Genomic DNA, 24,137 nt, shown 5'->3' on the forward strand with positions numbered 1-24,137 from the left:
AAAGTGTCACTCATGGTCAATAGCAGCATTGGTTCTTTTGACAGGAAAGTAGGCGCAGAAGATAATAGTACATAAAAAGGATCATGGGAACAGCAATTAGAGAACTATGCTCATACGCCAGATAGACATAGGAACTAAAGTAGTTTAGAGAGAGACACCACACCTATTTATGCACTTGGATCCATGAACCTTGGACATTTGATATTCTCTCTCTCTCTCTCTCTCTATATATATATATACACACACTACTTATTTATTCATGTTAATGTCCATCTCCATTTCTAGACTGTACTTTTTCTGCTAATTCTGTATTGTGTTCCTCTTGCGCTTAGTATAGTGCTCTGCACATAGAAAGTGCACAATAAATACCATTGATTGTCCTACAGTAACCGGAGTAAATGAAATCAAAAACAAATTGATGTGTTAGATAATTTCTAGGAAGACTAGGCCAAATGGAGATAAGTTTATCTTTAAATTGTGCTCAACAACAAAACAATGGAGATAAACTAGCCAGTTTAGGGGGCAAATCACCCAGCATAGAAGTCTCTTGCTAGTTCCTACTTTGTCAGGAAACTGTGATAGTAAAATCCTAACAAGGAGCCATAAAAGCTAAAAGTAGGAAAATTGTACATATTTTATATGTATATATAAAAATAAATACAATCAGTAATATTGAATGCCTGTATGAAGCAGCGCACTATGCGCTAGGCACTTGGGTGATACACAGAAGCAGCAGTAAAGACATTCAGCAGTACACTTACACCCTTGAGGGGAGGAGAAAAATCTAAAAGATTTTAGAGCAAAAAATGCCTTTTGAAGTTGCCTTTCCTAAAGAGGCTTCTTCAAGCTTAAGTGGAAATCACAAATCTAATTAATACTCTAAACACAGATCCTTTAGGAACAACATAAGTGACCATATTTGGATAAGGTTAAAATATCCCTATGTTACATACAATTCATACGCAAGAGGTGATGATCCCCTTATGGCAGTTTACTTCCCAAAACAAGTTAAGCCACTAAAAACTCAGACAATTATCTCTGGATCATTTTATCTAAAATATATTGTAGCATATGGCCAACTCATTGACTTCTTGCTATTAAAAGGCAGCAGAAGTAAACTGTCCCAGCAATTCAACTTTCCACTTCCGATTTGCAACAAACACCTCTCCAGCTCCATTACAATTCTCAGCATTTCACTTCTCTGGGTTCAAAGCGGGACATGGTCCGAGAACCAGGAAGGTTGAAGGAAATTATTATCAGTACTGATATTTTTTTTCTTCTGAGGCTTATTCTGCAGTGGAAACATGACAGAGCCATGATTTATATGAATAAATATTATTCATATAATTTTAATCAGTGGCATTTTTGAGCACATACTGTGTGCAAGAGCACTATGCTTGGGAGAAACCTAGTTTCTCTAGGTTGTCAAAGACCCATGATCTTTGGTTTCATCCTTTCAATAAGTCAAATGACCCTCTTATTTACAGACCACTCACTAAAAAGTTGAATTAGCATGGTCCTGAGAGCCTGGAAGAAGAGTAGAGTCATATGCAGCAGTTTTCTCCCACTGTGCTTAGAAGGAATGAAGATAAGAGGCAGCATGGCCTAATGAATAGAGCTTGGGCCCAGGAATCAGTAGGACCTGGGTTCTAATTCTGGCTCCGCCACTTGTCTGCTGTGTGACCTTTAGCAAGTCATTTCACTTCTCTGCACTTCAGTTACCTCATCTGTAAAATGAGGGTTAAGACTGTGAGCCCCATATGGGACAGGGCCTGTGTCCAACCCGATTTACTTGTATCAACCCCAGGGCTTAGTTCGGTGTCTGGCACATAGTAAGCACCAAATACCACAATTGGTATTATTATTATTATAATAACGGTAAAGTTCATTAAATGAACATATATAAGCCCTCAAAGTCTCATGTATTGGGGGATTTCCACACTTCCCCTTCCCCAAAGTCATGCACCTGAACTGGCCTGTTGTTGGGAATGTGAGAGATGCAGTAGAATAGATAACTCCTAGGACAGGAAAAGATTTAACCAGAGGGCAGTTTTTTTTTTTTTACACAGCTGCCCCGGTCCTGTCAAGCAGTTGTTCACAATCCTCCAGTTCCAGTCTCCAAGACCATCATCCTGAAGAACTTTAACTTTACACCTCTGTACCACACTTGGAACTGGGAACTGACAGTTCTGTGGCCCTTTTTTGGAGACATGCATTGTATAAATAGGTAAATCTATTTTTAGCGAAGCTAATATGTTGTACTAGATTTGCTGCCAGCTTCCTTGATAAGAATGTTCATTACTTCCTCCATGAGCCCTAGGATCCAGCAATCAGAACAAAAGGCATACAGTGCTGCTGCACAAGGACAATGGATCTGCAGGCATAAGAACATGGCAAAAAGGCTGGAAACCCAAAACGGGTACCAGATGGTGTAATTAAAATGACAATCAATCATCCAAGATAGAGAAGGTTCCTGGAAAAGTTGTAAGGAGAATTTTATGTCTAAATGTAAAATTTGCAACATTACTGCTGTTCGGCTTTTATTTTTAAAATAACCCTATTCCATGAGTTAGTGACAAAGCTGTGATTAAATTTAACACTCTTCCACATGGGAGAGATGGCCTGAATAAAACCAAAACAATATTGCATTTTAGAGAAGAAATCTATTGGGGGGCGGGGGGAGAGATACCAAAGGATGCTTAAATGTAGTAGCTCAAGGCCCAGGAAAACTGTACCACAGAGCACGTGACCATGCGTGCACGCATACATACAAAACACTCAAACAGGTCAACAGATATCCTGAATACCTAACTAGCAAAGTAAAAGGCCATCAGAAGAAAAGAATAATCTTTAGAGAGAAAGTCTCTAAGTAATGGCAGGTCGCTTGCAAACAGATTAGGTGGACCAAAAAAGTTTGAAGAGTAACATACAAGAACGCCAAAGCTAACAGGAGACATAGTTTTGTCACTGAAGATTTAACACTGTTCCAAATGACCGCAATAAGTAAAATCCGGAAACATATCATGCATTAATTGTTGATGTCACCCAGGATGCAAAAGCCCTGCGTGACATTCCAGCCAATCGCTGCAGGAAATTCAATTCCCTCCCCACCCCTTCCTCTCCCCATTCCGCCTCCCTCACAAAAACTGGAAGCCAGCTTCTCCAAGCAGCTCAGAACTGCAGGAAGGAAGAGTCTAAAAATTCCAGTCCCTTCCACCTCACCCTGATTCTGTGCTGCTTTGGAATGAAGCAGAACTACCCCTGCTCCCTGGACGCAGAGGAGAAGGAGGTTGCCATGGCTGCTGCTGTGAAGTCTAGAATCTCAGCTCCATCACCGGTTATCTGGACTCCTCCACTTGTCTGCTGTGTGACCATGGGCAATTCACTTAACTTCTCTGGGCCTCCTTTACCTCGTCTGTAAAGTGGGGATTAAACAGTCCCCACTAGTCCACAGGGGACAACCTGATTACCTTGTCTCTACCCCAGTGCTTAGGACAGTGCTTGGCACATAGTAAGCACTTAAATACTATAATTATTATTATTATTGTTACTTACTGAGCACTTCCTCTGGGCAGAGCACTGTACTAAGTGCTTGGTAGAGTATAACAGAGCTGGTAGACATGATTCCTGCCCTCAAAGAGCTTACAATGTAGCTCGCTAAGATACTTGGCTTATAAAGCTTTGCATCCATTTTCAAAAAAAAGATTCGTTTTAAGTGATTAGAATAGATGACCCTGATAAACAGGAGTTCATAGGTGTTGCAGAGATATTCCAAAGGGCTTAGCTGGCTACAGGGAGCTTTATGAAGAAAACAAGATGGCTGTTTAACGTACATTGGACAAATATTTCACTAAGAAGAAAAATGCCCACACCAGAGCAAGTTTTTATAGTCTCCTGTATAGACTAATCATATTGGAATTCCTTTTGTTGATATTCTACTTTGAATTATTTTAGAGAAGTACTTTATGTTTCATGTTAACGAGTATACCATGGACAGGAATTTCATATTTTTCCAGAAATTCTGGAATGAATCCCAGTAACACACGTCTATGAGACGACCTACCCCCAAGATCCAACGGTTCATGACACACCTACATTTTTGAGGAACATAGCACAGCTGAATCAAGGGGCGTGTATGCCTGCAATTCTTGTTGCCACATATGAAAAAGAACCTGGGATTTAGTGAATATCAATTCCATAACATCCAAATACTAGGGTACCCACTAAAGCTTGAAGGTGGTAGACTCCAAAACAAAACACTTCTCACGCAATGCATGGCAAGCGTGGCATGGCAAGCCTACAGAATTCTTTAGTACAAGAGTATCAGTAGGTTCGGAGACTTGAAAAAGGTCCAGGATGACTCATAATGGGTTACTAGAGGGAAAAGCTAAAGATGTTAGCTGGGACAGTCTTACCCCGGAGATGGCTGTTTTTTTAAAAGGGGTACAACAATCACACTGCTCCTATTATTTCTATTATCGTACATCCAATTCTGTTATTCATGTTCCTGCATTCAGAAGACAGTGTTGAACAAGAGCTGGCCACATGAATTCATCATCATCATCATCATCATCATCATAATATAGTATTTGTTAAGCCCTTGCTATGTACCAAGCACGGTACTAAGCAGTGGGGTAGATACAAGATACTCAGGTCCCAAGTAGGGCTCACAGGCCAATACAAGGGAAAACAGGTATGAATCCCTACTTTGCTGCTGAGGGAACAGAGACGTTACGTGATTTGCACAAGGTCACCCAGCAAGTAAGAGGTGAAGATGGGATTAGAACCCAGGGCCTCTGACTCCGAGGTCCAAGCTCTTTCCACCAAGCTTTGCACACCTTCACTTACTGTTGCTCCAAGTCACCTCAGAATAGTTTGCAGAATCCAGAGAGGCTAGTGTAAGGGTGCACACAGGGGAAAGTGCAGGACCACCACCATGGTAAGGTCAAGGCTGGCCTGCAAGTCTGCCTGTATGCTCACCATAACCCTTGTATGCCCCCCATAACCCTTGTATGCCCCTGTCCCCACCCCCTCACAAAAAAAACCCACCACACCCCACACTTTTTACAGGTGATTAGTCTATCATTTTTCAATCCTGACAAGCTGAAATGTAACAACTACAGCAGCCAGAGAAGCTGTATAGCTAAGTGAAAAGAGCCCAGGCCTGGAAATCAGGGGATTTAAGGCCTAATCCCGTATCCACCACCGGCCTACTGTCTGATTGGGTAACTCACTTTGCTTCTCTGTGCCATATTTTCCCCATTGGTAAAGTACAGACTAAATACCTGTTCTCCCTCCTCAATATGTGAGTCCCACATGGGACAGGGAGTGGGCCCATCCTGATTATCTTGTATCTACTCTAGCACTTAGTACAGAGTAAGCACCAAATACCACGATTATTATGGCATTAGCAGAAAATACCCTTTAGGTTAGCTAACAATTCAGACACTACTATTAAGCAGGTGGACTCTGAAAGTGTCAGCCTTGTCCTGTGATGAAATTGCTCATACATCTGCTTTTAAGCACAGACAGTAGTGAGCCTACTTTTGCTCCTTTACAAAAAAAAAGTCTAGTAGGGAAATCCCCAAACTTTTCTTTGAGGATTGTCCATTTGGCAGAAAGTGTTGGACAGACTAACTGTCCACAAGATAGTACTGAAATAGGGCATCTGCTCAGCTTCAAGAGTATGACAATTCAAAATTTGTGCCCATGAGGGTAGTTTAAAAAAAAAAATCACACTATTTTATTCTATTTGAGGATTATCCTGAATTGGGTAAAGCAAAGCACTCCCCTTCATGTGAATTCCCAATTCAGGCTGGAATAACTGGAATTTAACTCCACATTATTTCTGATGATACTAGTCTGCTTATTAGATTTTGCTCATTCCTCAATGAAAAAGAAAAATGAAGATAAATGGTAAGGGGTGTGAATACCCACAACCAGGTTCCTCTCCCCCTTGTCCCCCTCTCCAACCCCCTCATCTTACCTCCTTCCCTTCCCACCAGCACCTGTATATAAGTATATATGTTTGTACATATTTATTACTCTATTTTACTTGTACATATCTATTCTATTTATTTTATTTTGTATGTTTGGTTTTGTTCTCTGTCTCCCCCTTTTAGACTGTGAGCCCACTGTTGGGTAAGGACTGTCTCTATATGTTGCCAACTTGTACTTCCCAAGCGCTTAGTACAGTGCTCTGCACACAGTAAGCGCTCAATAAATATGATTGATTGATTGATTGAAATACGTTCCAATCTCTCCCTCCCTTCAGGCTCATATCTCCTCCTGCCTTCAGGACATCTCCATCTGGATGTCTGCCTGCTATCTAAAATTCAGTTTGTCCAAAACTGAACTCCTTATTTTCCCTCCCAAACACTGTCCTCTCCTTGACTTTCCCCATCACTGTAGACGGCACCACAATCCTTCTTGTCTCACAAGCCCGCAAACTTGGTGTTATCCTCGACTCTGCTCTCTTGTTCATCCCACACATCCATTCTGTCACCAAAACCTGCCAGTCTCACCTCCACAACATTGCCAAGATCCGCCCTTTCCTCTCCATCCAAACCGCTACCTTGCTGGTTCAATCTCTCATCCTATCCCAACTGAATTACTGCATTAGCCTCCTCTCTGATCTCCCAGTCTCCTGTCTCTCTCCGCTTCATTCTTGCATTCAGCAGTATTTATTGAGCACTTACTGTGTGCAGAGCACTGGACTAAGTGCTTGGAAAGTACAAGTTGGCAACATATAGAGACAGTCCCTGACCAACAACGGGCTCACAGTCTAGAAGGGGGCTTCAGTTTATACTCTGCTGCCTGGATCATCTTTGTCCAGAAACGCTCTGGGCATGTTACTCCCCTCCTCAAAAATCTCCAGTGGCTACCAATCAATCTGCGCATCAGGCAGAAACTCCTCACCCTCGGCTTCAAGGCTGTCCATCACCTCGCCCCCTCCTACCTCACCTCCCTTCTCTCCTTCTCCAGCCCAGCCCACGCCCTCCGCTCCTCTGCCGCTAACCTCCTCACTGGGCCTCATTCTCACCTGTCCCACCGTCAACCCCCGGCCCATATCCTATGTATATATGTTTGTACATATTTTTTACTCTATTTATTTATTTATTTTATTTGTACATATCTATTCTATTTATTTTATTTTGTTAGTATGTTTGGTTTTGTTCTCTGTCTCCCCCTTTTAGACTGTGAGCCCACTGTCGGGTAGGGACTGTCTCTATTTGTTGCCAATTTGTACTTCCCAAGCACTTAGTACAGTGCTCTGCACATAGTAAGCGCTCAATAAATATGATTGATGATGATGATGATGATATCCTTCCCCTGGCCTGGAATGCCCTCCCTCCACATATCCGCCAAGCTAGCTCTCTTCCTCCCTTCAAAGCCCTACTGAGAGCTCACCTCCTCCAGGAGACTTTCCCAGACTGAGCCCTCTTTCTCCTCTCCTCCTCCCCATCTCCTCCGCTCTACCTCCTTCCCCTCCCCACAGCACTTGTGTATATATATATATTTGTACAGATTTATTACTCTATTTTATTTGTACATATTTACTATTATTTATTTTGTTAATGATGTGCATATAGCCATAATTCTATTTGTTCTGACGATTTTGACACCTGTCTGCATGTTTCATTTTGTTGTCTGTCTCCCCCTCCTAGACTGTGAGCCTTTGTTGGGTAGGGACCGTGTCTATATGTTGCTGAGTTGTACTTCCCAAGCGCTTAGTAGAGTGCTCTGCACACAGTAAGCGCTCAATAAATATGAATGAATGAATGACTGAGACCTCCTTACTTGAATATTTTATCTTTTATATCAAAAATCTAGAGAGAAATCTGCCAGTTTCAATTTTCCTCCTCTAATTCCCCTGTGTCTATAATTCTCAAATGTCTTGGCTTTCTAATTGGAGGTAATCAACATCGCAGGACAGTGAGACACCTTAGAAAGTAGGTTTTTCCTTCTGCTTCTGGTATCACAAAGCGTTTGCCTCCAGCAATCCAAAAAGCTAAACTCTACAAATTAAAAAGAAAATGAGAAATATATCACTGACACTTTAAAAGTCACCGACACCGAGTTTGAAACGTGATTTTGTGTAGCCTTGGGTCAAAGTTAATGAGCTTCACATTTTGATTACCAATGTTGAAAAGAGAAAATAAAAAAATCTGACCAAGGAATATTTTAGCAAAACGTTTGGCATATTCTTTCACCTCCAGAAATCTGGCCCAAATTGTACAATATAAAAAACTTAAAATATTAATTTCTCCATCCCCAGTGTGTAGGAGGCACGTTCCTGCTTATGTAACAGATTTATATGAGGGAAATAAGTTTCTCTTCAGAATCATACGAAGAGAGCAAAAGGTTGGAGAAAGAATGCTGCTGCCACGTCTCTCCCCTCCCCCAGTCACGTAACAGACATTTCATCCTTCCAAAGCTCCAAGAGGAATTTCCAAGAACCACAGTTCTTGAAGATACTAGAAACTTAACCGAGACTACCGGACACTCCGGCTTTTCACCTTTCAAAAGAGCCCAAGAGTCCCTTTTTGTAGTCCCAAGACAACTAATTGGATCAGTTTACAGTGCCTTTTTTTTTTTTTAAAGAAAAAATCTTGAGTGCTACACATTGCTCCAATTACTAGTTCGCAAGAGTTGCATTTGAGCTAGATTTTAAGTACTTCTCCAGAGCTGGCGACGCATTTCCGCGGTTTAAGAGATGAACTTTCTCACTTCTTAATATTTAAGTACATGCCTTTTCCGCTAACGTTGGAGCCACAGTATATAGGGGGGAAAAAAAAGTTCAGTCACCCCCAGGAAGGAATTTAACTGATGAAATATTCACTCACACCCTAAAGAACCCAAAACTGGGGCGTTTAATCTTTCCAATCAGCGTAACAAAAACCTAATATAACCTTTTTTTTTTTCTTTCTGGAAAGAGCCAGAAGGTGGAGCGGGAGGAAGGGGGGGGGGGGGGGGGGAAGAGGCAGGACCGGCTTCTTCCAAACTTGGGTTGGACCGGCGGCGGCGGATGGCCTCCAGTTTCAAAGCTCTGAACGGGGCGTTATAATAATAATAATAATAATGACATTTGTTAAGCGCTTCCAAGGTGCCAAGCACTGTTGTAAACGATATAAAGGAGATAAATCTAGAGTCCCTTCTAGGCTGTGAGCCCGTTGTTGGGTAGGGACCGTCTCTATCCAGTGTCGACTTGTAATAATAATAATTAAAATAATAATAATAATAATGACATTTATTACACACTTACTATGTGCGAAGCACTGTTCTAAGCGCCGGGGAGGTTACAAGATGATCAGGTTGTCCCACGGGGGGGGGCCTCACAGTCTTCATCCCCATTTTACAGATGAGGGAACTGAGGCCCAGAGAAGTGACTTACCCAAAGTCACACGGCTGACAGCTGGTGGAGCGGTATTAGAACCCATGACCTCTGACTCCAAAGCCCGTGCTCTTTCCACTGAGCCACATTGCTTCTCTACTTTACTTTCCCAAGCGCTTAGTCCAGTGCTCTGCACACAGGCAGCGCTCGATCAATACGATCGATTGAATGAACGCACACGGCCAGCGCTCAATCAATGCGATTGAATGGAAGGGAGAGGGATTTCGTTCTAAAGGGGGACGGACTTCGCCGGGATCAACAGATCAATCGTATTTATTGAGCGCTTACTGTGTGCAGAGCACTGTACTAAGCGCTTGGGAAGTACAAGTCGGCAACACATAGGGACAGTCCCTACCCAACAGCGGGCGCACAGATGAGTTCGGCGTGTGAAGTTGGGGACGCGAAGGAGCGACAAGTGGCTCGGTGGAAAGAGCCCGGGTTTGGGAGTCAGAGGTCGTGGGTTCTAATCCCGGCTCCCCCACATGTTTGCTGTGTGATCTTGGGTAAGTCACTTCACTTCTCTGTTCCCTCATCTGTAAAATGGGACACGTGGGACAACCTGATCACCTTGTATCCCCCCAGCGCTTGGAACAGTGCTTTGCACATAGTAAGTGCTTTACAACTATCATTATTATTATTATTATTATTATTATTATTAAGAAGGCGTTTTTACGGGCCGAGATTCGACGTCTTCTGAGGCAGGGTGGGGGGAAATAAATCTTCATTTCTCCCGCCCTCTGTCCCTCCGCATCCTGAGTGCAGGGGTGCACGTCCACCCGGCCGGCGTGTACACCCCCCTCACACCCAATGTACACGTCCAGTACACGCCCCTTCATCTTCCCACAGCGGGGGGGCGGTGCCTTGGGAGGAAAGAAGGGGGGAAAAATGAGGGAAAGAAAAGAAAATTAAGGGGGGGAGGAAGGGGGAAAATTGAGGGAAAGAAAAGAAAATTAAGGGGGGGAGGAAGGGGGAAAATTGAGGGAAAGAAAAGAAAATTGAGGGGGGGAAGGAAGGGGGAAAATTGAGGGAAAGAAAAGAAAATGGGGGAAGGAAGGGGGAAAATTGAGGGAAAGAAAAAATTGAGGGGGGAGGAAGGGGGAACATTGAGGGAGGAAGGAAGGGGAAGGATTGAGGGAAAGAAAGTTGAGGGAGGAAAGGGGAAAGAAAAGAAAGCTGAGGAAGAACGGGAAAGATTGAGGGAAAGAAAAGAAAGTTGAGGGAGGAAAGGAGGGGCAAAGAAAAGAAAGTTTATTCATTCAGTCGTATTTATTGAGCGCTTACTGTGTGCTGAGCACTGGACTAAGCGCTTGGGAAGTACAAGTTGAGGGCGGAAAGGAGGGAAAATTACCTTAAGGGTAAGCGGTACGAATGGGGAGGGGAAGGGAGAGGAAAGGAGGGAGCAGTGGAGGTGGTGGGTACTTCCCAAGCGCTTAGTCCAGTGCTCTGCACACAGTAAGCGCTCAATAAATACGATTGAATGAATGAAAGTTGAGGGCGGCAGGCAGAGGAGGGTCCCGGGGGGTCGGGAGGTGAGAGACGCCCCTCTACAGTGCTCGGCACATAGTAAGCGCTTAACAAATCCCATCATTATTAACTTTCTTTCCCTCAATCTTTTCCCTTCCTTCCTCCTTCAATTTTCTTTTCTTTCCCTCAGTTTCCCCCCTTCCTTCCATCGTTATAATTCATTCAATCGTATTTGTTGAGCGCTTACTGTGTGCAGAGCACTGTACTAAGCGCTTGGGAAGTACAAGTTGGCAACATATAGAGACGGTCCCTACCCAACAGCGGGAATAATAATGAAGCTATTTGTTAAGCGCTTACTATGTGCAAAGCACTGTTCTAAGCGCTGGGGAGGTTACAATAACAATAATAATTTTGGTATTTAAGCGCTTACTATGTGCAAAGTACATAGTATTATTGCCAACTTGTACTTCCCAAGCGCTTAGTACAGTACTTTGCACACAGCAATTGCTCAATAAATAATAATAATAATAATGGCATTTATTAAGCGCTTACTATGTGCAAAGTACATAGTACTATTGTCAACTTGTGCTTCGCAAGTGCTTAGTACAGTACTTTGCACACAGCAATTGCTCAATAAATAATAATAATAATAATGGCATTTATTAAGCGCTTACTATGTGCAAAGTAGATAGTACTATTGTCAACTTGCGCTTCGCAAGTGCTTAGTACAGTACTTTGCACACAGCAATTGCTCAATAAATAATAATAATAATAATGGCATTTATTAAGCGCTTACTATGTGCAAAGCACTGTTCTAAATACGACTGATTGATTGATTTCAAAGCACTGTTCTAAGCGCTGGGGATGATACAAGGTGATCAGCGTGGCTCAGTGGAAAGAGCACGGGCTTTGGAGTCAGAGGTCATGGGTTCGAATCCCGACTCCGCCACATGTCTGCTGTGTGACCTTGGGCAAGTCACTTAACTTCTCGGAGCCTCAGTTACCTCATCTGTAAAATGGGGATGATGACTGTGAGCCCCACGCGGGACAACCTGATCACTTTGTATCCCCCCAGCACTTAGAACAGTGCTTTGCACATAGTAAGTGCTTAATAAATGCCATCATTATTATACAAGGTGATCAGGTTGTCCCACGTGGGGCTCACAGTCTTCATCCCCATTTTGCAGATAAGGGAACTGAGGCCCAGAGAAGCGAAGTGATTTGCCCAAAGTCACACAGCTAAGTGGCAGAGGCGGGATCAGGTTGCCCCACAGGGGGTGGGGCTCAGAGTTTTAGTCCCCATTTTACAGATGGGAAAACTGAGGCCCAGAGAAGTGAAGTGATTTGCCCAAAGTCACACAGCTAAGTGGCAGAGGCGGTATCAAGTTGCCCCACGGGGTGGGCTCACAGTTTTAGTCCCCATTTTACAGATGGGAAAACTGAGGTCCAGAGCAGTGAAGTGACTTGCCCAAAGTCACAGAGCTGACCGTTGGCGGGGGGCGGGATTCGAACCCATGACTTCTGACTCCAAAGCCCGGGCTGTTTCCACTGAGCCACGCGTAGTACTATTGGAGGCGCTGCTGGGCAGGGCGGCGGCCCCTCATCATGGCGGGGGTGGTGGAAGGGAAGGAGGGAGAGGGAGGGAAGGGAAACTCCGAGGGGGCCGAAGTCCCAAACTCCTCACCTGAGTGACGGGCACAAGCGGACCGCTGCTGCTGCTGCCGCCGCCGCCGCCGCTCGCTCGCTCGCTGACGCCACGCACCCACAACCACACCCCCAGCCGGCGCCGACCCCACTGAGAGCCTGCCCGCCTCCGCCCGCCTTTTATAGGCCCGAGGGGGCGGTGGGCGTGGCCTTCCGGACTCGCCCCGCCCCTTTTCGGCCCCTCCCACCCCGCCCGACGGGAGCAGGCCCCGGGGACACCGCGCATGCGCCCCCCCCTCCCAGCGAGGGGAGGGAGGCGAGGCGGGCCGGAGGCTTTCCCGTCGTGCGCGCGCCTGTGTGCGCGCGCCGCCCCGCCTCCTGGGCCGCCTTCGCCTGCCCCCCCTCAGGCCACCGCCGCCCGCTTTCCTGCCCCTTCGCCTTTCCCCACCACCTCCGCTGCTCCCTCCCCTCCCCTCCCCATTCGTGCCTCTTACCCTTAAGATTCTTTCCCCTCCTTTCCTCCCTCAACTTTCTTTTCTTTTCCCCCTTTCCTCCCTCAACTTTCTTTCCCTCAATCTTTCCCCTTCCTCAACTTTCTTTTCTGTCCCTCAATTTTCCCCCTTCCTTTCTCCCCCAACTTTCTTTTTTTTCCCTCAATTTTCCCCCTTCCTTCCCCTCTCAACTTTCTTTTCTTTCCCTCAGTGTTCCCCTTCCTTCCTCCCTCAACTTTCTTTTCTTTCCCCTTCCTTCTTCCCTCAACTTTCTTTCCTTTCCCTCAATTTTCCCCCTTCCTCCCCCCCAACTTTCTTTTCTTTCCCTCAGTGTTCCCCTTCCTTCCTCCCTCAACTTTCTTTTCTTTCCCTCAATTTTCCCCCTTCCTTTCTCCCTCAACTTTCTTTTCTTTCCCTCAGTGTTTCCCTTCCTTCCTCCCTCAACTTTCCTTTCTTTCCCCTTCCTTCTTCCCTCAACTTTCTTTCCTTTCCCTCAATTTTCCCCCTCCCTTCCTCCCTCACCTTTCTTTCCTTTCCCTCAATTTTCCTCCTTCCTTCCTCCCTCAACTTTCTTTCCTTTGCCTCAATTTTCCCCCTCCCTTCCTCCCTCACCTTTCTTTCCTTTCCCTCAATTTTCCTCCTTCCTTCCTCCCTCAACTTTCTTTCCTTTCCCTCAACTTTCCCCCTTCCTTCCTCCCTCACCTTTCTTTCCTTTCCCTCAATTTCCCCCCTTCCTTCCCCCTCACCTTTCTTTTCTTTCCCTTAGTTTTCCCCCTTCCTTCCTCCCTCAACTCTCTTTTCTTTCCCCTTCCTTCTTCCCTCAACCTTCTTTTCGTTCCCTCAATCTTTCCCCTTCCTTCCTCCCTCAACTTTCTTTTCTTTCCTTCAATTTTCCCCCTTCCTTCTGCCCTCACCTTTCTTTCCTTTCCCTCCATTTTCCCCCTCCCTTCCTCCCTCACCTTTCTTTCCTTTCCCTCAATTTTCCCCCTTCCTTCCTCCTTCAACTTTCTTTTCTTTCCCCCAGTCTTTCCCTTTCCTTCCTCCCTCAACTTGGGTAGGGACCGTCTCCATATGTTGCCGACTTGTACTTCCCAAGCGCTTAGTACAGTACTCTGCACACAGTGCTCAATAAATACGATTGAATGAATGAATGAATGAACTTTTTCTTTCCCTCAACCCTTCCCCTCCTTTCATCTCCCCTTCTTTTCTCCCCAACTTCTCTCCCGGCCTCTGCCTTCCTCTCCGTTACTCCTCCCCACTTTTCCCCACCTCCTCTCCCCTTCCTTCTCTTTCTTCCCTTATCCATTTCCCTACCTAACAGAAAGAGAGTGGGCTTAGGTAGTGGGGGACTTGGGATCTGATCCCAGCGTCATGGCTTGCCTGCAGTGTGTCCTCGGGTAAGTCACTTAACTTTTTCTGTGCCTCAGTTTCTTCATCTGTACAATGAGGACCAAAAAACCCTGTTCTCTCTCCCACTTAGACTAAGAGTCACATATGGGACAGGGACTGTGTCAATCCGAATATCTTGTATCTACTCCTGTAGTTGATCCAGTGGTTGGCACATAGACAGTTACTCTCCCTCCCTCCCTTCAAAGCCTTATTGAAGGCACATCTCCTGCAGCAGGCCATCCCTGACGAAGCGCCCACTTTTCCTCTTCTTCAACTCCTTTCTGTGTTGCCCTGACTTGCTCCCTTTATTCATCCCCCCCCCCATCCCCACACCCCATGTTCCTATCTTTATTTTATGTATTTATATTAAAGTCTGTCTCCCCCTCTAGACTGTAAGCTCGTTTGCAGGGAATGTGTCTGTTTCTTTTTATATTGTACTCACCCAAGCGCTTAGTACAGAGCACACAGTAAGCGCTCAATAAATACAATTGATTGACCGATACAGTGTTCAACAAATATTACGATTATAATTATTGTTATTACGACCCTCTTCACTCCTCTCTTTACCCCTTTCCTCTTCCCTGGCCACCTCCTCTGTAGTGGCTTTAATAGTTTGTCGAAAAATGCCTAAAAATGATCTGACCCTTTCCGGAAGTACTCATGCCCTCTCCTTCCCTCCTAAGGAGCATCTCCTCAGCCCTACTTTTAGATTTGTGGTCATTCTCCCTCTTTTGTTCTTAGTGACTTCGGTGGGGACCAGGTGGAAAGTGGAACAAATCAGGTGTGGCCGGATCCCCACTGGGGACACGAAGGAGGGATGGGAATGGCCATGAGGTGGAAAGGAGAGAGAGAGTTAAGAGGTTGCTGATGAATCATCAGCCCCTTCTCTCCCCTGGAAAATTGAGCATCTGGTTTTTCAGTCTGGAAATCTGGCCACTGACCTGTCCTCCCAAGTCACCACATCTCATCACCCCTCCTCCCCCCCCCAGTGAAAAAGAGAGGCCCCCACGTTGCAGTCCTTACCGTCCAGATCCACACCCAAAGAACGAGTCGGCATGGGGTCTCAGGCTAAGGTTGGACCTAGAAGAGAAACTGCTCTATTTAAGGAAGCGGGATGGCAGCCGTCAGCCACAAACTCCGAATCCAGCTTCTAGGAACCTTAGTTCTTTGCATTCCCTGCTCTGATCCCGCACTCTTCCAAGTACACAATCACTACCTGGTTATCAAGTCCGCTTCTGTTTCACAACCCAAATGGATGCAAATCTTAGAAAAACAAAATACTCCGTACTTCCGTTTCGCCACATCAGGCCCTTCCCCTCCTTTAAAGGTCTAGTAGAAATCCATTTCCTTTATTCACTCAGTCGCATTTATTGAGAGCTTATTGTGTGCAGAACACTGTACTAAGCGCTCGGGAGAGGACAGAATAATAAACAGACACATTCCCCGCCCACAACGAGTTTACAGTCTAGAGGGGGAGTCAAACATTTGGCATAGTGGGGAACCTGTGTGATGTAGTGGATAGAGCATGGGCCTGGGAGTGAGAAGGTCATGGGTTCTAATCCCAGATCTGCCATGGCTCTGTTGTGTAGCCTTGGGCAAATCACTTCACTTCTCTGTGCCTCAGTTACCTCATCTGGAAAATGGGGATTGGAGAGCCCCACATTGGACAGAGATTGTGTCCAAACCATCCACTCCAGCACTTAGTACAATGCCTGGCGCATAGTAAGGGCTTAACAAATGCCACAATTATTATTATTTTAAATAAATTACAAATATGGACAGAAGTGCTGTAGGGCAGGGATGGGGGATGAATAAAGGGAGCAAGTCAGTGTGATGCAGAAGGGAGTGGGAGAAGAGGAAAGGAGGGCTTATTCAGGGAAGGCCTCTTGGAGATGTGCCTTTAATAAGGCTTTGAAGGGGAGGAGAGTAATTGTCTCTCCGATATGAGGAGGGAGGGTGTTCCAGGCCAGAGGTCGACAGCAAGATAAATGAGACCAAGATACAGTGAGAAGGTTAGCATTAGAGGAACAAAGTGTGCGGGCTGGGTTGTAGTAGGGGAGTAGTGAGGCGAGGTGGGAGGGGGCAAGGTGGTTGAATGCTTTGAAGCCAATGGTGAGGAGTTTTTGTTTGATGTGGAGGTGGATGGGAAACCGCCGGAGTTTCTTGAGGAGTGGGGAAACATGTCCTAAACTTTTTTGTGGAAACATGATCCGGGCAGCAGAGTGAAGTATGGACTGGAGTGGGGAGAGACAGGAGGCTGGGAAGTCAGCAAGGAGGCCGATACAGTAATCAAGGTGGGATAGGATAAGTGCTTGGACTCGTGCGTTAGCAGTTTGGATGGAGAGGAAAGGGCGGACTTTAGTGATGTTGTCAAGGTGGAACCGGCAGGATTTAGTTGACGGATTGATTATTTGGGTTGAACGAGAGAGAATTCAAGGATAACGCCAAGATTACGGGCTTGTGAGATGGGAAAGATGGTGGTGCCATTTACAGGGATGGGAAAGTGAGCGGGGAGGACAGGGTTTAGATGAGAAGATGAGGGGTTCTGTTTTGGACAAGTTAAAGCTTGAGGTAACAGGAGGACATCCAAGGAAAGATGTCTAAAAGGACCAAATTGTCCCATCCCAAGCGAGGCCCCCTCGTTCATAGATTGTGACCCCCGCTAGGGTCAAAGACTGTGTCTAATTCCCACACTGTGTTCTCTCCCAGCGCTTAGGACAGAGCTCTGCAAGCAGTACCCATGTAATAAATGCTTCCCCCTCTGTGGGCAAGGAACACCTTTACCAACTGTTACATCGTACTCTTCCAAGTGCCTAGTACAGTGCTCTGCACACGGTAAGCACTCTCAATAAATACAGTAAATGGATTAATTGAAAAAATATTACCACCACTACTACTACAACCCTCCCTTCCCATTCCTCTTCTACCCACTTCCCGTAGGCTGTGGGCTTGTCCATTTCTCCCTTCCCCTCACTCCAGAGGGGAAGAAGTAGCCATCGGCAGACCCGGGGCTACTTCTCTCTGGCTCCAGGGCCATGCATGGCCACAGACCCGAGAGTCAGAAGGTCATGGGTTCTAACCCCAGCTCCGCCTCTTGTCTGCTGTGCAGCCTTGGGCAAGTCACCTCACTTCTTATCTGTAAAATGGGGATTAAGACTGTGAGCCCCATGCAGGATAGGGGCTGTGTCTAACCCGATTTGCTTGTATCCACCCCAGCTCTTAGTACAGTGCCTGGCACATAGTAAGTGCTTAACAAATACCATTATTATCATGCCACTATTAGCTCCCGTACGCAGGTCAGAGAACGGCAGCCTGGACCCCGCAGCACCTCTTTCCGCAAACCGTCTCATCCAGAATCCGGCCTTCCCACCGACCGGGCTGAGGTTTGGCTCCGGAGCCATTCCCTCAAACTCTTCCTGTCTTCTTCCACCTCCCTTCTTCTCCTCGCTCTTTAATCCTTCCTGGAGCCCTGCGGTTGGACCAGGGGAAAGAGTCCTCCTCTGGGAATTAGGACACCTGGTTTCTAACGTGGCTTGATTTAGTGGATAGAGCACCGATCTGGGAGTCAAAAGGAGCTGGGTTCTAATCCTGGATCCACTGCATGTCTGCTGTGTAACCTTGAGCAAGTGACTTTATTTCTCTGGGCCCACTACCTCATCTGTAAAATGGGGATTAAGAGTCTGAGCCCCATGTGAGCGTCCAACTTGATTAACTTGTATCTACACCGGTGCTTGGAACAGTGCTTGGCACATAGTAAGTGCTTAACAAGTGCCACTATTATTACTATTATTATTTAGTCCTGGTTTTGCCTTTAGCTTGCTAACATAGGCACAGGCAAACACATGCACTTCACAACATGCCACATCCTTGCCTACAGACTAGTTCCTTATATATGCCCCCAAGGGAACCATGACTCACAGGGACAGAAGAATGTGAAGGATGCCAAGCAAGCCACCAGCACTGGAGTCAATCCCTCCACGTACGTTCTTGATCTTGAAATCACAGGACAGAGGCTTGTGCCTACTGGAAAAAGCAGGACTGGAAGGCAGGGGGCCTGAGTTCTAATTCCGCCTCTGCCACTCTCCCGCTGGGTTGAGCTGGGGCAAGACGCTTCTCTGTGCCTCGATTGCTTCATTTCTAAAATGGAGATGCAGTGCATGGTCTCCCTTCCCTCTAGATTAGGAACCCCACGTGCGGCAGGGACTGTGTCTGATCTGATTATTTTTTATCGGCCCCAGTGGTTAGTATAGACTCTTAGTACAGTCCCTTCTAGACAGTGAGACCCTTGTTGGGTAGCCCAAGCGCTTAGTACAGTGCTCAGCACACAGTAAGCACTCAATAAATACGATTGAATGAATGAATGAATACAGTGCCTGGCACATAGTAAGTACTTAACAGATACCACGGTTATTCTTATCATCTGTCCTTTCTGATTCCACCATCATTCTTTCCCAAGGAAATAGCAGGAGGAGGGCAGGAGCTGCTGCCACGCTCTAATGTCCTCCCTTCTCGACTAGGTTCACTGCATCCTCTTGACCTAACATAGGTTGAACCATTGGACTGGAACCAGCTTGGTGGGAGGTGACAGTAACAGACACAGGCCTGGGAATCCCAATTACCCCCGGAATAATTCCTCACAGCTCTATGGCTTTCTCTCTACAAGTTTAAGGTATTTGTTAAACTTCTCCTTCCTTTTTAGTCAGCCAGCCCAATGTGGAACAGGGATCAAGTCCAACTTAATTATCTATCCCAGCACTTAGTGGTGCTTGGCACTACTTGGCAGAGGGATCACTTAGCAGATATTATTATTATTAAAGTAATAATAATAATATGGCTTAAGTTGTCTAGAGAAGTGGAAGGGAGGAATAACCTCAAGCATCTCTTTCAAATCTGTCACATTTAATACATATTTCCTTTAATACAGTTGTCCAAATATACTGTAGAGAAAAGATGCCCCAAACTAAAATATCATGAGTGTAAAAATTTCAGTATGAACAACTGTACATTAAGTACTATCTTACCTCCTTCCCTTCCCCACAGCACCTGTATATATGTATATATGTTTGTACATATTTATTACTCTGTTTATTTATTTTACCTGTACATATCTATTCTATTTTATTTTGTTAGTATGTTTGGTTTTGTTCTCTGTCTCCCCCTTTTAGACTGTGAGCCCACTGTTGGGTAGGGACTGTCTCTAGATGTTGCCAATTTGTACTTCCCAAGCGCTTAGTACAGTGCTCTGCACACAGGAAGCGCTCAATAAATACGATTGATTGATTGTTAAGCCCTTATTATGTGCCAGGCACTACACTAAGCATTGGGGCAGACACAAGTTAATCAGATTGGACACAGTCCCGATCCCACGTGGGGCTCACATTCTTAATCCCCATTTTACAGATGAGGGAATTGAGGCAAGTTAAGTGATGTGCCCAAGGTCCCACAGCAGACAAGTGGTGGAGCTGAGATTAGAACCCAGGTCCTTCTGGCTCCCAGGCGCATGTTATATCCACAAGGCCACACTGCTCATTCATTTAATTGTATTTATTGAGTGCTTACTGGGGGCAAAGCACTGTACTAAGCACTTGGGAGAGTGCAATATAATAATAGACACCTTCCCTGCCCACAGCAAGCTCACAGTCTGCTTCTACAATGTTCATTCATTCAATCGTCTTCATTTTTCTCTTCCAACTGCTTAGTACAGCGCTCTGCACCCAGTAATAATAATCATAATAATGGTATTTGTTAAGCATTGTGTCAAGCGTTGTACTAAGCACTGGGGTAGATACAAGGTAATCATGGGTTCCAGCGCTTAGAATGGTGCTTGGCACATAGTAAGCGCTGAACAAATACCATCATCATTATTATTGATTGATTGATTATGAGAAGCAGCATGGCTCAGTGGAAAGAGCCCGGGCTTTGGAGTCAGAAGTCATGGGTTCAAATCCCGGCTCCGCCAACTGTCAGCTGTGTGACTTTGGGCAAATCACCTAACTTCTCTGTGCTTCAGTTACCTCATCTGTAAAATGGGGATTTAAACTGTGAGCCCCCCGTGGGACAACCTGATCACCTTGTAACCTCCCCAGCGCTTAGAACAGTGCTTTGCACATAGTAAGCACTTAACAAGTACCATCATTATTATTATTATTGATTGATTTGTGTTGTCTGTTATTTGGGACAGTTGTTAACTACTCATTTTTGCACTCCGGAAAAATCCTGATAAAGGAAGGTGAGCTTTTACTACCTTATCTTTATTTTTCCTTTGTAATCCCCCAGGATGCTTTGCACAGAGGAGGCATTCAGTATTTAGTGGTATTTAGTAGTATTTAATGATGATGACTTGCAGCACCCTTGAATTCGTTAGAAACCCTGACTTCTGGATGTATTACAGATTGTCAAAGGCAATGCCCATGCTGTCCGTCCTTAGGTTGCCTTCAGATAATAGGGTGGGTACTTAGAAGCAGCATGGCCTAGTAGATAGAGCATGGGCCTGGGACTCAAAAGGTCATAGGTTCTAATCCCGGCTCTGCCACTTGTCTGCTGTGTGACCTTAGGCAAGTCACCTCACTCCTCTGTGCCTCAATTACCTCACCTGTAAAATGGGGATTGAGACTGTGAGCCCCAGGTAGGACAGGGACTGAGTCCAACCCAATTTGCTTATAACCACCTCAGCGCTTAAGTAAGCGCTTAACAAATACCGCAATTATTATTATCATTATTACTTCCCTCCTCCTTTCTGCTACCACAGGATTGCCTGCCCGAATCGCAAATAAAAAAGCTCAGATTTACCACCTTGCCATTCAAAATTCTGTTGCCCAAATCGTTTAAAGTAGCATCCAGTGAGTGATAATAATAATAGTTAAGCGCTTACTACATTGTCAAGCACTGTTCAAAGAGCTGGAGTAGATACAAGATAATCAGGTTGGATACAGTCCCTGTCCCACATGGGGGCTCGCAGTCTTAAGTACCCACAATGTGGCATATTGGAAGTAATTAAGAACATAGAAGATGGGATCCACCTGACAGTAAAATCAAGTCTTTTTCATTCATTCATTCAATCGTATTTATTGAGCGCTTACTGTGTGCAGAGCACTTGGAAAGTACAATTCAGCAACAAAGAGACACAATCCCTGCCCATAACGGGCTCACAGTCTAGAAGCGGGGAGACACATCAAAACAAGTAAACAGGCATCAGTAGCATCAATATAAATAAATAGGATTGCAGGTCTTTTTGAGTTTAGAAGTTGGCTCTTTTAAAAAAAAAATCACCCTATTCATCTATCACTAGTAACTTTTTATTAGGAAGAAATGAAGGCCTATCATAGGCAAATCATTAATGAGGGCTGTATCTCATTTGCTAATGGGCTGTAATTAGTCTTCTTTGAAAGCAACTTTTACCATCTAAGATAAACCAATTCCCTAATGCCTATATGCAGTTCTTTCTTCTGATTAGAATAAAGTGCAGTTCCCCATGTTATTCTTTCTGCATTTAGAAGTCTCTCCTTGCTAAGCCTTCCTCCACTTCCCTGGATCTGAACAACCTACCTCAGCATGGGAAGCAGCATGGCCTGGTGGAAAGAGAACGGGTCTGGGAATCAGGCGTAATCACGGCTCCACCACTTGCTTTCTGTGTGACCTTGGGCAAATCACTTCACTCTGTGAGAAGCAGCATGGTTTAGTGGATAGAGCACGGGCCTGGGAATCAGAAGGTCATGGATTCTAATCCCGGCTCTGCCACTTGTCTCCTGTGTGACCTTGGGCGGGTCAGTTTACTTCTCAGTTGCCTCATCTGTAAAATGGGGATTGAGACCGTGAGCCCCATGCGGGACAGGGACTGTGTCCAACTGATTTGCTTGTATCCACCCCAGCTCTTAGTATAGTGCCTATACTATTTATTTTATTTTGTTAGTATGTTCGGTTTTGTTCTCTGTCTCCCCCTTTTAGACTGTGAGCCCACTGTTGGGTAGGGACTGTATATGTTGCCAATTTGTACTTCCCAAGCGCTTAGTACAGTGCTCTGCACATAGTAAGCACTCAATAAATACGATTGATGATGATGATGATGCCTGGCACAGAGTGAGTGCTTAAATACCACGATTACTGTCATTATAATTATCTGTGCCTCAGTTTCCTCATTTGCAAAATGGCGATTCAGTATCTGTTCTTCCTCCTACTTAGACTGTGAGCCCCATGTGGGACCTGATGATCTTGTATCTGCCTCAGGGCTTGGCAAATAGTAAGCGTATAACAAAAAACACTATTCTTATTATCCCAACGCAAAAATAGGTGCTACTTACAAGTCAAATTCTTGTCCCTGGAAGTGGCATTTCCAGCATATAGCTTCCTAGGGGCACCCAAAGTCCTGGAGTTAACAAGAAGAAGCTGTTCCCTATCCAGCAGCCCAAGACATACCAACAGAGATAATTTTATCGAAGATGACTTCTCTTGCAGGCAGGGCAAAACCCTATTCATAGGGTGGAGGAAATTTATCCCATCCCTATTCATTGCAAATGAAATGTCATTTCATTAGGGCTAAGGCTGGTCACATAGATCTCCCTTGCTGTCCTTTGATGATACTGCAGACAATGAATAGCCACCCATGTGTGTAGCTGTCCCACACTGTACCCATGAAAATAGAGTAGGGCATTGCCTTTCAGAGAGAATATTACATTCTTAAAACTTGGTGGCTTACACACCAAGGGTCCTGCCAAGTGATCCCGCTGTCTCTTAATAAGTAAAACCATCACGAGACCAATAAAAATACAAGAATTGCACCAAAGTGTTCGCCACAGGCAGTAGTAGGAGGCGTAATCATTACCAATGGTATTTACTGAGTACTTACCGTGACCTTGGGAGAATTCAGTACTGTGGGGTTGGTAGACACAGTCCCTCCACAGTGAGCTTACAGTTTAGAAAGGAAGACAGGCACTAATATAAATAAATAACTTAGAAAAAGAAGAAGGGACGGGCTTCTTCTGTCACACCTAAACCTCACTTATTGAGTGGAGAAACTCTTAGAAATGAAAGCCGTCTCCATTTTTTCAGGAGATTTATTTATTTATTTCACCTGTACATATCTATTCTATTTATTTTATTTTGTTAGTATGGTTTTGTTCTCTGTCTCCCCCTTTTAGACTGTGAACCCACTGTTGGGTTGGGACCGTTTCTATATGTTGCCAACTTGTACTTCCCAAGCGCTTAGTCCAGTGCTCTGCACACAGTAAGCGCTCAATAAATACGATTGATTGATTGATAGAGGACCACGTGATTGCTCCTACTCCTTCACTGACCTCTCCTCCTCTCCAGCCCTCCAGCTCTCTTCCATGTTCTGATAATAGGAAATATTTTAGGTCAGCATCTTCTGCTTTTTAAAATCCCTTGAAGAGCTCAAGTGGTACCCTACCCTGCACCATTACTGCATTTGTTAAGCACTTACTGTGAGTCAAACACCGTCCCGAGAGCTAAGGTAAATGCAAGTTCATCAGGAGAGACACAGTTCCTGTCCCACATGGGACTCACAGTCTAAGAAGGGGGTAGAGCAGACAATGAATCCCTTTTTTTACAGTTGAGGAAACTGAGGCGCAGAGAAGTTAAGTGACTTGCCCAAGGTCACGCAACTGGCAGAGCTAGGATTGGAACCTGGGTTCTCTGACTACCAGGACTGTGTTCTTTCTACTAGGCCACTCTGCTCCAATCGATGCTCTCCATTATTTCATAATTGGATATTCTCAAGAACTTCTGGAAGAAAGCAACAC

The 24,137-nt window shown here is 45.1% G+C and overlaps 1 protein-coding gene across 4 annotated transcripts in view; it reads right to left on the reverse strand.

Moving 5' to 3' along the window:
* Positions 1-15,502, reverse strand: part of P4HA1 (prolyl 4-hydroxylase subunit alpha 1) — a 73,852-nt gene extending 58,350 nt beyond the window's left edge. For 2 of the 4 annotated variants that reach the window (XM_038743575.1, XM_038743577.1), the window contains exon 1: positions 15,406-15,499. The gene's annotated coding sequence lies outside the window, so the exon portion shown is untranslated. Of the gene's footprint in view, positions 1-12,542; positions 12,605-15,405 lie in introns of those variants that run through there. The other 2 variants (XM_038743578.1, XM_038743576.1) reach the window with 2 other exon arrangements.
* Between the last annotated feature and the right edge of the window lie 8,635 nt (positions 15,503-24,137).

The sequence above is a fragment of the Tachyglossus aculeatus genome, chromosome 3, assembly GCF_015852505.1.
Source record: "Tachyglossus aculeatus isolate mTacAcu1 chromosome 3, mTacAcu1.pri, whole genome shotgun sequence".
In the NCBI taxonomy this organism is placed as follows: Eukaryota; Metazoa; Chordata; class Mammalia; order Monotremata; family Tachyglossidae; genus Tachyglossus; species Tachyglossus aculeatus.